The sequence below is a fragment of the Castor canadensis genome, chromosome 7 (assembly GCF_047511655.1).
Source record: "Castor canadensis chromosome 7, mCasCan1.hap1v2, whole genome shotgun sequence".
Lineage (NCBI taxonomy): Eukaryota > Metazoa > Chordata > Mammalia > Rodentia > Castoridae > Castor > Castor canadensis.
Window position 1 is genome coordinate 102,338,462 of NC_133392.1, and position 9,467 is coordinate 102,347,928.

Below are 9,467 nucleotides of genomic sequence, written 5' to 3' on the forward strand. Positions count from 1 at the left end.
CCTTTGGTCCATATTTCAGCTGACCAACAAACAAATAAAATACTATCCTTTCAACTTCCCTACATTAAATGTGCAATGTCTGCTTAGTGAGTCAATATTAATAATGTTCACCTAATTCAGCTTTATAATTGTCATTCTCCCACACTCTTAGCATACATTCCCACACATGTTCCTTAGATTTCTGTCTCCCTAAATTTTAAAATCCAAACAGTTCTTTTGGACTTTAGCAGGCCCCTCTGTGGATCACACTTTGTTCTCATATTTAGAGTCTTTCTGTAGTTTTCATCCTACTTGTAGGTCTGGAAGAAAAGAGGTACACATTTTCATTTATTCAGTTTGAAGTCTCTTCAAATTTTTCTTTATATTTCATCATTGACTATGTTATTTAGAAGTCTGTAGTCTAATCTCTAGGTGTTTTGTAAGGGACTACTGGATAATGGCTCTGAATTGACACTACTTCCAGTACCATAACCAGAGTAGGGGCCTTATGTAGGTCATGTGATCAATGGAATTTTAGCTCAAGTGCATATTACAGTACATCCTGTCTCCTAACATTCTCCCACCATATTAGGCCAAAGTCAGTGGCAGAAATAGGTTGCCACCTAAAGTTTCAGAACTTTTAGTTAAATGAATCTCTTTTCCTTTAAAAATTAGCATGGCACATGTGTTCTGTTGCATAATGCAAAACTAATACAATCAGCATCCCCATCTTATAATTATTTTTTTAGTTTTGGAATGCATAATTGCAACATATATGTTCAGTTTCTGGAAAGAGCCCCACATTGGTTCCCTGTATATTAAGGGCTATTATAAAGGCCAAATGGGAGCCACTAGAACTACTTTTCCTGTAAAAATAAAACCAAAGCAATACTGTGTTCTTGAAGGGGTTGAAGAGATTAGTATCACTTCTAGGAATTTAATGGATATAGATGTTGCAACTCATATATTTTCATTCAACTTGCTAACTTGTGCCAAAGGTGAATAGATGCTGAAGAAACAGTGGAATATCATGAGATTAACCAGGTAATACAATACAATTTTAGCTGCTGTTCCAGATATGATTACACTGATTTAACAACAAACATATTTCTTAGTACCTGGTATGGAACTAATGATCCAGCAAATGCATTTTTCTTCACACATGCCCATAAGATCCACTAGAGCTGTTGCTCTCTGGTAGACCCATCAATCACCTTAACTCACTCTCACAGGTATATCACTTCTCCTGCCCTATATCATATTTTAATTGACAGATGGTTTGATCGCCTTTATACTCCATAAGATATTACTCTAGTCCAATACTTTGCTGCTGACTTTATGCTAGCTAGACCTATACAGAAAGAAGGAGCCTGATTTTTCAACTTATTGAAATATATTTGTATGGCTAGAGGTTTAGAAATGAATCCAATAAAATTTCATAGGCCCTCTACTTGAGCAAAACTTGTAGTTGCCCAGCATTATTGAACATACTGAGATATCCTTTCTAAGGTTAAAAGTATGTTAATATATGATCCCTTTCATACACAAAAAAGAGGCACCACACCTAGTGGACCTCTTTGGATTTTGATATTCCCTGGTCCATTCATTGAATGACCCAAAAAACTACCAATTTTGAGTGACACCCAGAATAAGTGAAGATTTAGGATCAGGCTTTTGTGCATGCTGCTCTACAATTTAAGCCATACAATCTAGCATCTCCAGTGGTACTCGAAGTGTCAGTGGCAGTGGCATGCAGTGACGGTGTTTAGGATCTTTCACAGGCCCCTATAAGTAAATTGCAGCTCAAGTCTTTAAGACTTTGGACTAATGCCCTGCAATTCTATGGAGATAACTACCCACTTTTTGAAAAATGGTTTTTGATCTGTTAGTCAGTTTTAGTAAAAGTGCAAAATTACCTATGGCCTTCAACTTACCATGTGCCCTGAAATTCCTATCACCCATTGACTATTATTTGACCCAGCAAGCCACAATGTTGAGTGTGCAAAGTAGTGCTCAAATAGAAGTCATATCAAGTATGGAAGTCATATATAAGTGATCAGGCCCATGTTGGCTCTAAAGGCAAAACTAAGTTGCACACTCAATAGTCCAAATTCTCATAGTTCCTACTCCCACTATGCTGCTTTTCTCTTCCAGCTTGTTTCTATTGCTTCATGGGAAATTTCTTATAATAGAGAAAGAACAGGTCTTGGTCTGGTTCAGCAACTTATGCAAGCACCTTCACAAAATATGCTCTACAGAATTACAGCCCCATTTGAAATATCCCTGAAAGACCATGGTAACAGGAAATCTTCCAGTGGCACAAACAGTGTACTAGTTATTCACTTTGCTTAGAGGAAGAAATGGCCAGATATGCAATGGGTTGGTTGGATGGTGAAGTTCTTGGAAGGAAAATTATTGGAAAATTCATTACATGAATAGATCTCTTTGGCGCTGTTATTTGTGTCTTGTGTGAATACTCACCAAAGTGTGATGTCAGCAAAGGAGTTTAAAAATCAAGTGGATAGGATGATAAGTTTTGTGGATATCAGCCAGCTTCTTTCCCCGTGAACTTGGTCAACAATATGCTCATGAAAAGAATCACACTGGCAGGATGATGGTTAAATATGGGCTCATCAACATGGGCTGTCTCTCACCAAAACTTACCTGGCTACAACCACTGCCATGAGCCAAATCTGTCATTAGCAGGGACCAATAATAAATTTCCAATATGAGACCTGGGTAAATCAACTGTCTGGTGTCATAGTGATTGCATTGGATGCTCCCATAATGAAAGTAAAACCACTTTGTTCTTTATGTGTTAGAAACTTACTTTGGATATTGACTTATCTTCCCTACATGTGGTGCTCTGCCAAAACTACACCCAAAGACCGACAGAATGTCCTATCCAGCACGGTTTCTGATCAAGGAACTCACTTTGCAGCAATATAGGAGGGGCAGTGGGGTGTGATTACTCATCGCTCCATGTTTGCTAACATCCTGAGTCAGCCGAATTGATAGGATTGTAAAATGACCTTTAGAGCACCAGCAGATAGCAATAACTCGAAGGCTAGAGAAAGGTTTTCCATAGGCTGTGTATGTTCAAAATCACTAAAATACATGAGGTGGTGCTGTTTCCCCCTTAGTCAGGATTCACCTGCCCAGAATTCATGGGTGGAAGTTGATAGGGAACTGATCACTGTTATCTGTAGTGACACACTCAATACCAACTTGCTTCTGGTTTCTATGAATTTTTGTTCAACTAATCTAGAGTTCTTGTTCTAGAGGGTGGAAAATTTCACCAAAAGACGAATAATGATTCCATTGAACTAGAAATTAAAGACTACTACAGTTAAGGGGTAATATAGATGGAGTGAATTTGATCAAAGTATGTAATGTGTATGTATGCTGTAAATGTCACAATGAAACTACTTTGTACAATTAATTTATGCTAGCAAAATAATAACAAAAGAGAAAAGAAAAACGACTAATCTACAAGTTTGGGCTTCTCATGTATCTGAGAAGCAAGGAAGAAAGTTTCTGTGCTGCCTGGGTTGGTTGTTCCTGACTGCAAAGAAGAAATTGGATTATGACTCCACAGTGGTGGTGAAGAGCATGTCTTGAATATAGGAAGTTCATTAGTATTGAAATGTCCTATGACTACTATGGAAAACTACAGTAGCTCAAACCAGGCAAGACTATTAATGGTCCAGAAGCTTTGGAATGGAATTTGGGTCATCACAGCAGATGAAGAATCCTAACCAGCTAAGATGCTTGCTGAAAGCAAAATAAATATAGAATAATCTTGTGGAAAAAGTTAGTTATAAACACCAGTTAAAATCATATTACCAGCTACAGAAATTAAGATTGCTAATTATCATGCATATTCCTACATTTCTTATTTGATTTTGAATTTGTGTATGTATTTCAAGTATTTATTTTCTTCTTGTTTTTTTATCATATAACATAACATAACATACTTTAACAAAACATCATGTGACACTCCTAAACATAAGAGGTATTGACTTTCTATCATAGTATTAGGTTTTATTCATGGCACATCATAAATATATATGTTATGGGATATCAGGAGAAAAGTAAACATCACTTCAGGACTTTATCTCCTTTTCTGGAGAAGTGTTTAGTGCATTTTCAATTGTAAATAAGATAGTCATAGCATGTTGAACATAATTATGACCTTATTATTTTCTTTACTTAGGGATTACATGGAGTTTAAGGAGCCGCATATTTGTGCCATGTTGACAAGGAGTTCATTTATCATGTTTAATCTTATTCATCAATTTAACTGGGCCATGGTTACTCAGATATTTGGTTAAGCATTATTTCTGGGTATGACTGTGAGAATGTTATTAGATCCAATTTATTAAAGGTCTGAATAGAAAGAAAAAAGTTAGAAAAGGGAGATTTGCATTCTTTCTACCTAATTGGTTCAGCTAAGATAGAGAACTTTTTGCGATTTCAGGCTGGAAGTTATGTTTGACTTTCCTGGTTTACAAGCATTTTGGACTCAGAGGCCACAATCCATTCTTCTGCATTTCCAGCTTAAAGGTAACATACTGTGCATATTCTCAGCATCTGAGTTCTACAGTAACATGAATAAATTCTTTATAATCTCTCCAAGAGAGAGGGAGAGAGACAGAGAGACAGAGACAGAGGCAGAGACACAGAGAGACAGAGACAGAGACACAGAGAGACAGAGAGACAGACAGAGAGGAACAGAGAGAGAGATCCTAGAATAGAAAGGTCAAAGCTACAGAAATAGTAAAACAATCACTTGTCACCAGTTGCCAGAAGAAAGCATGGATGAACAGAGCACTGAGGATTTTCAGGGTAGTGAAATTATTCAGTATAATACTACAATGGTGGATAAGTACCAAATATTTATTAAATCTATATAATATAGAACTTAAAGAATGAAATTTAATGTATGCTGTGGTCTTTGGGAGATAATGATGTATTTATTTATGTTTATTTATTGTACCAAATGTATTACTCATGCAGCCTGTCAATAGAGTATGGTTGTGTGGAGACAGGGTGTGTATGACAAATTTCCTTACTTTCAACTCAGTTTTTTGAGAATCTAAAACTGTGCTAAAAATAAAAATTATTTATTTCAAAAAATGTTTGTATTCTTCTAATGACATATATTCTAAGGACAAAGGGTATTCCAGTAAATACTTTAAAATAGATTCAGTAAACAAATTCTTCATATTAGGGTTGCAGCAGTGATCCTAAAGCTAAGTGTATATTTTGAGGTGAAGGAAATGAATATTCACACTAATGTAGTTGGTAAGTAGATTGGCACTGTGAGAAAAAGGTGAAATAGAAGATAAAAATATAAATATTAAAGGAAAAAGATGGAGGGGGTGTAAGAAATTTTGTAAATGCCACAATGTACCCCTAGTATAGCAATCAAAAAATAAACCAGTTATTGATGGCAAAAAAATCTTGGATTTGAATATGAAGCATCATTTAAATTTAAAATATTTTATGTTTTTAAAAAGTTTTTCTAACTTTTCTATAAATAGTGACCAAGTCAATAGCAATAAATAATCCTAGGACCCAAATCTCAGTCTATAAAAAATCCTTCTTTATAAATGATTCCTTGGTATGATAATTAGTTTTATGTGTCTATTGTCTAGTTTGTAGTATCTACTTGTTCAGTAGAGGACTAACCCAAAATACCTACAAAGATATCTTGTCAATGTAATTAGCCTATACAGTCACTGGACTTTAAGAAAACTATCCTTACTTCAACAATCTGCATGGGCCTCCTTCAATCAGTTGTAAGGCCTTTAAAGTGAAACAGGGTTCCCTGAAGAAGAAAGCGACATCTACTCCGCAGGATCAATTTCTGCCCAAGAGTTGCCAGTCTGTTAACCTACCCAGTGCACCTCAAACTTGCCAAGAAAGCCCTCACAACGAGGTAAGTCAGTTCCTTGCAATAAAAATCTTATGCACATGTTGATAAAATAAAATGTTAAAATTACTTTCACCTTTTAACAATTTGTCTTAATGTAACCAGTAGAAAACCTAAAATGTGCATACCTGGCTTCTACTTGTAGCTCAAATTTTAGTCATATCAGGCAGTGTTGGTTGTTAGGCTCTCTCTCATTCCTCTTACATTTTCCTATTTTCCAACAAGTAATTTGTTGATGGAAATCAGTTTGTTTTTTCTCTATTTTACTGATTAGTAAAGATTCACACCTCCTAGATTATACTGACTGTATTTTTAAGTTTCAGTACAAATGTTCCCATATAGTTTATATTCATTTGTGATTAAGGCTAGAGACCTGATTATATCCCTACTTGAGGCTGTTTGGCCATGAATACTTCAAATTTGTATTTTGCTCACAGTTCATACAATACTATGCCATCTATATCTTATAATGTCAGCAGCTGATGAAAATAACTTGGATACATTATCTTATTAGCACTTGCAAAATGGTGATATGATAATATAACTTTATAATATTATATTCATTTGCTAGTTTTAATGCTTTAAAAATATCTACCGGCCCATTATAATTTCAGGATTTTTTTCTTCCAGTTTCTGGAAATCATACCCCAGTGATATCTTTCAGCTAACAGTATTGATTTTGATAATGGTGAAAGTAAATGACATTATCAATAAAACTGCTTTCCTTGGGACTAGGTGAGTGCTAAGTTCACCCCAGAGATCTGCATAAATAACGCCGCCAGCTACAGCAAGCTCAGAGCAGCAGGCAGGCAAGCCACAGTTGCAGATACCACTCTCAGAACTGTCTCCAGACTCTTTTTTTTCTTTTTCTCCCTACCTTTGATGAGAGAACAACCGAATTACACCTGCAAGCTGAAAAACTTACTGAAACTGTATTGCATTTGAACTTGGGACACTTAGTGGGGCTTTTGTGTGTGTGTGTGTGTGTGTGTGTGTGTGTGTGTGAGTGTGTAGTTTTGTTCTACTTTATGCATCCCCTTTGATGAGACAACTACAGAACAACATCTGAGGCACCAACTCTAGGACTGGAGATTGAGACGGACACCCAAATTATTAAGACTGAAATTGCATTGCATATAAACTTGGAAGTTTTTTGTTTTTTGTTTTTTTTTTTTTAATTTTCTATTTTCCATTTTATTTTAATTCATTTTTATATATAGATATTTCTTTCATTTACTTATTTTTTATTTTTTTTATCTTTGATTTTCAATCCTCTCTCTGTCTCTCTAATGTCTGTTCAGCTTACTGTCGATTAGTACACTAACACTCCCTGTTTATACCTTTGAAACTCTCTTGTCTGATACCTTGTTCTGATTTCTCCCTCTTGTCTGTATATTTGTTTTCCCCTTTTCTTTAACTTCTTGCTTTCCATCTCAGTTCACCCTTCCATTCTAAATATTACCATTGTTATTATTACAAGCTAGAAAATACTTAATTGCACACAGTACAGGGACAGTAACAACACCAAAGACAATGACGGGAAGACAGAAAAAACAGGGAAACCAGTTTCCCCACAGCAAAAAATTAGTACAGGAACCAGAGGGGAAGGAAGAGAGCAGAAACTCAGATCCAGACTCCAACAAAATAAAGATAAACTATGCCAAAGGACCCAATGAAACACACAAGAATAATTTAAAAGAAGACATATTACAAGTACTCAATGAGAATTTTATAGAGATGATACTGGATAGGGTCAACCAAAATGTACAGGAGACACTCAAGAAATTCCAAGACAACAAAAATAGAGAATTTGAAAAAGCAAAAGAAGAAATAAAGGAAACCATAGAAGCACTGTATAAACACCAAAGTGAAACAGAGAACATGATGAATAAATGGATAAATGAACTCAGGACAAAAACAGACAACATTAAAGAGGAAAATGGCCAGGATATGGAAAAACCTCAGAAAACAGAATGAAACAGAACTGCAAAACAAAACGGAAGGCCAATCCAGCAGAATAGAACAAACAGAAGGCAGAATCTCAGAACTTGAAGATGAAATGGTAATTAAAGGAAAAACCAAAGAACTATTAATTAAGCAACTCAAGACCTGTGAAAAGAAAATGCAAGAACTCATTGACTCCATCAAAAGACCAAACTTGAGAATCATGGGCATCGAAGAAGGAGAAGAGGTGCAAGCGAAGGGAATGAGTAATGTATTCAACAAAATAATAATGGAAAATTTCCCAAATCTAGAGAAAGATATTCCCATACAGATGCAAGAGGCCTCCAGGACACCAAACAGACCAGATCAAAATAGAACTACTCCATGACATATCATCATTAAAAGAACAAGTTCAGAAACTAAGGAAAGAATATCGGAGGCTGTAAGAGAGAAAAAACAAGTAACATACAAAGGTGAACCCATCAAAATCACAGCAGACTTCCCAACAGAAACATTAAAAGCACGCAGAGCATGAAGTGAGATCTTCCGGGCACTGAATGAAAATAACTTCAACCCCAGGATACTCTACCCAGCAAAGCTATCATTCAAAACAGATGGAGCAATAAAAGTCTTCCATGATAGGCAGAAACTAAAACAATATGTGACCACAAAGCCACTATTACAAAAGATTCTGCAAGGGATTCTGCACACAGAAAGTGACACCCAACTTTTTCTTTCCAAAGGGAAAGAAAAAGCAAGACAGTAGGGAGTAACATCAAGATAGGTAGCACAATCAAACCTTCAAACAACTAAGACAACTAAATGGCAGGAATCACCACATACCTATCAGTACTAATGCTTAATGTTAATGGACTTAATTCACCCATCAAAAGACACCATTTGACAAAATGTATTAAAAAAGAAGATCCAACAATTTGTTGCTTACAGGAGACTCATCTCACCGACAGAAATAAGCATATGCTTAGGATGAAAGGCTGGAAGAAGATTTACCAAGACAATGACCCCCGAAAACAGGCAGGAGTAGCAATACTTATCTCTGACAAAGTAGACTTCAAACCTATATTGATCAAACGAGATAAAGAAGGACATTCCATATTAATAAAAGGGGAAATAGACCAAAAGGAAATAATAATCATCAATCTGTACGCAACCAATGTCAACGCACACAATTTCATCAAACATACCCTGAAAGACCTAAAAGCATATAGAAACGCCAACACAGTGGTTGTGGGAGACTTTAACACCCCATTATCATCAATAGATAGGTCATCCAAACAAAAAATCAATAAAGAAATCTAAGATCTAAAATATGCAATAGATCAAATGGACCTAGTAGATGTCTACAGAACATTTCATCCAACCTCTACACAATATACATTCTTCTCAGCAGCCCATGGAACCTTCTCCAAAATAGATCATATCCTAGGGCACAAAGCAAGCCTCAGCAAATATAAGAAAATAGAAATAATACCATGCATACTATCTGACCACAATGCAGTAAAAGTAGAACTCAACAACAAAAGTAAAGACAAAAAAATGCAAACAACTGGAAAGTAAATAACTCATTACTTAATGAAGAATGGAT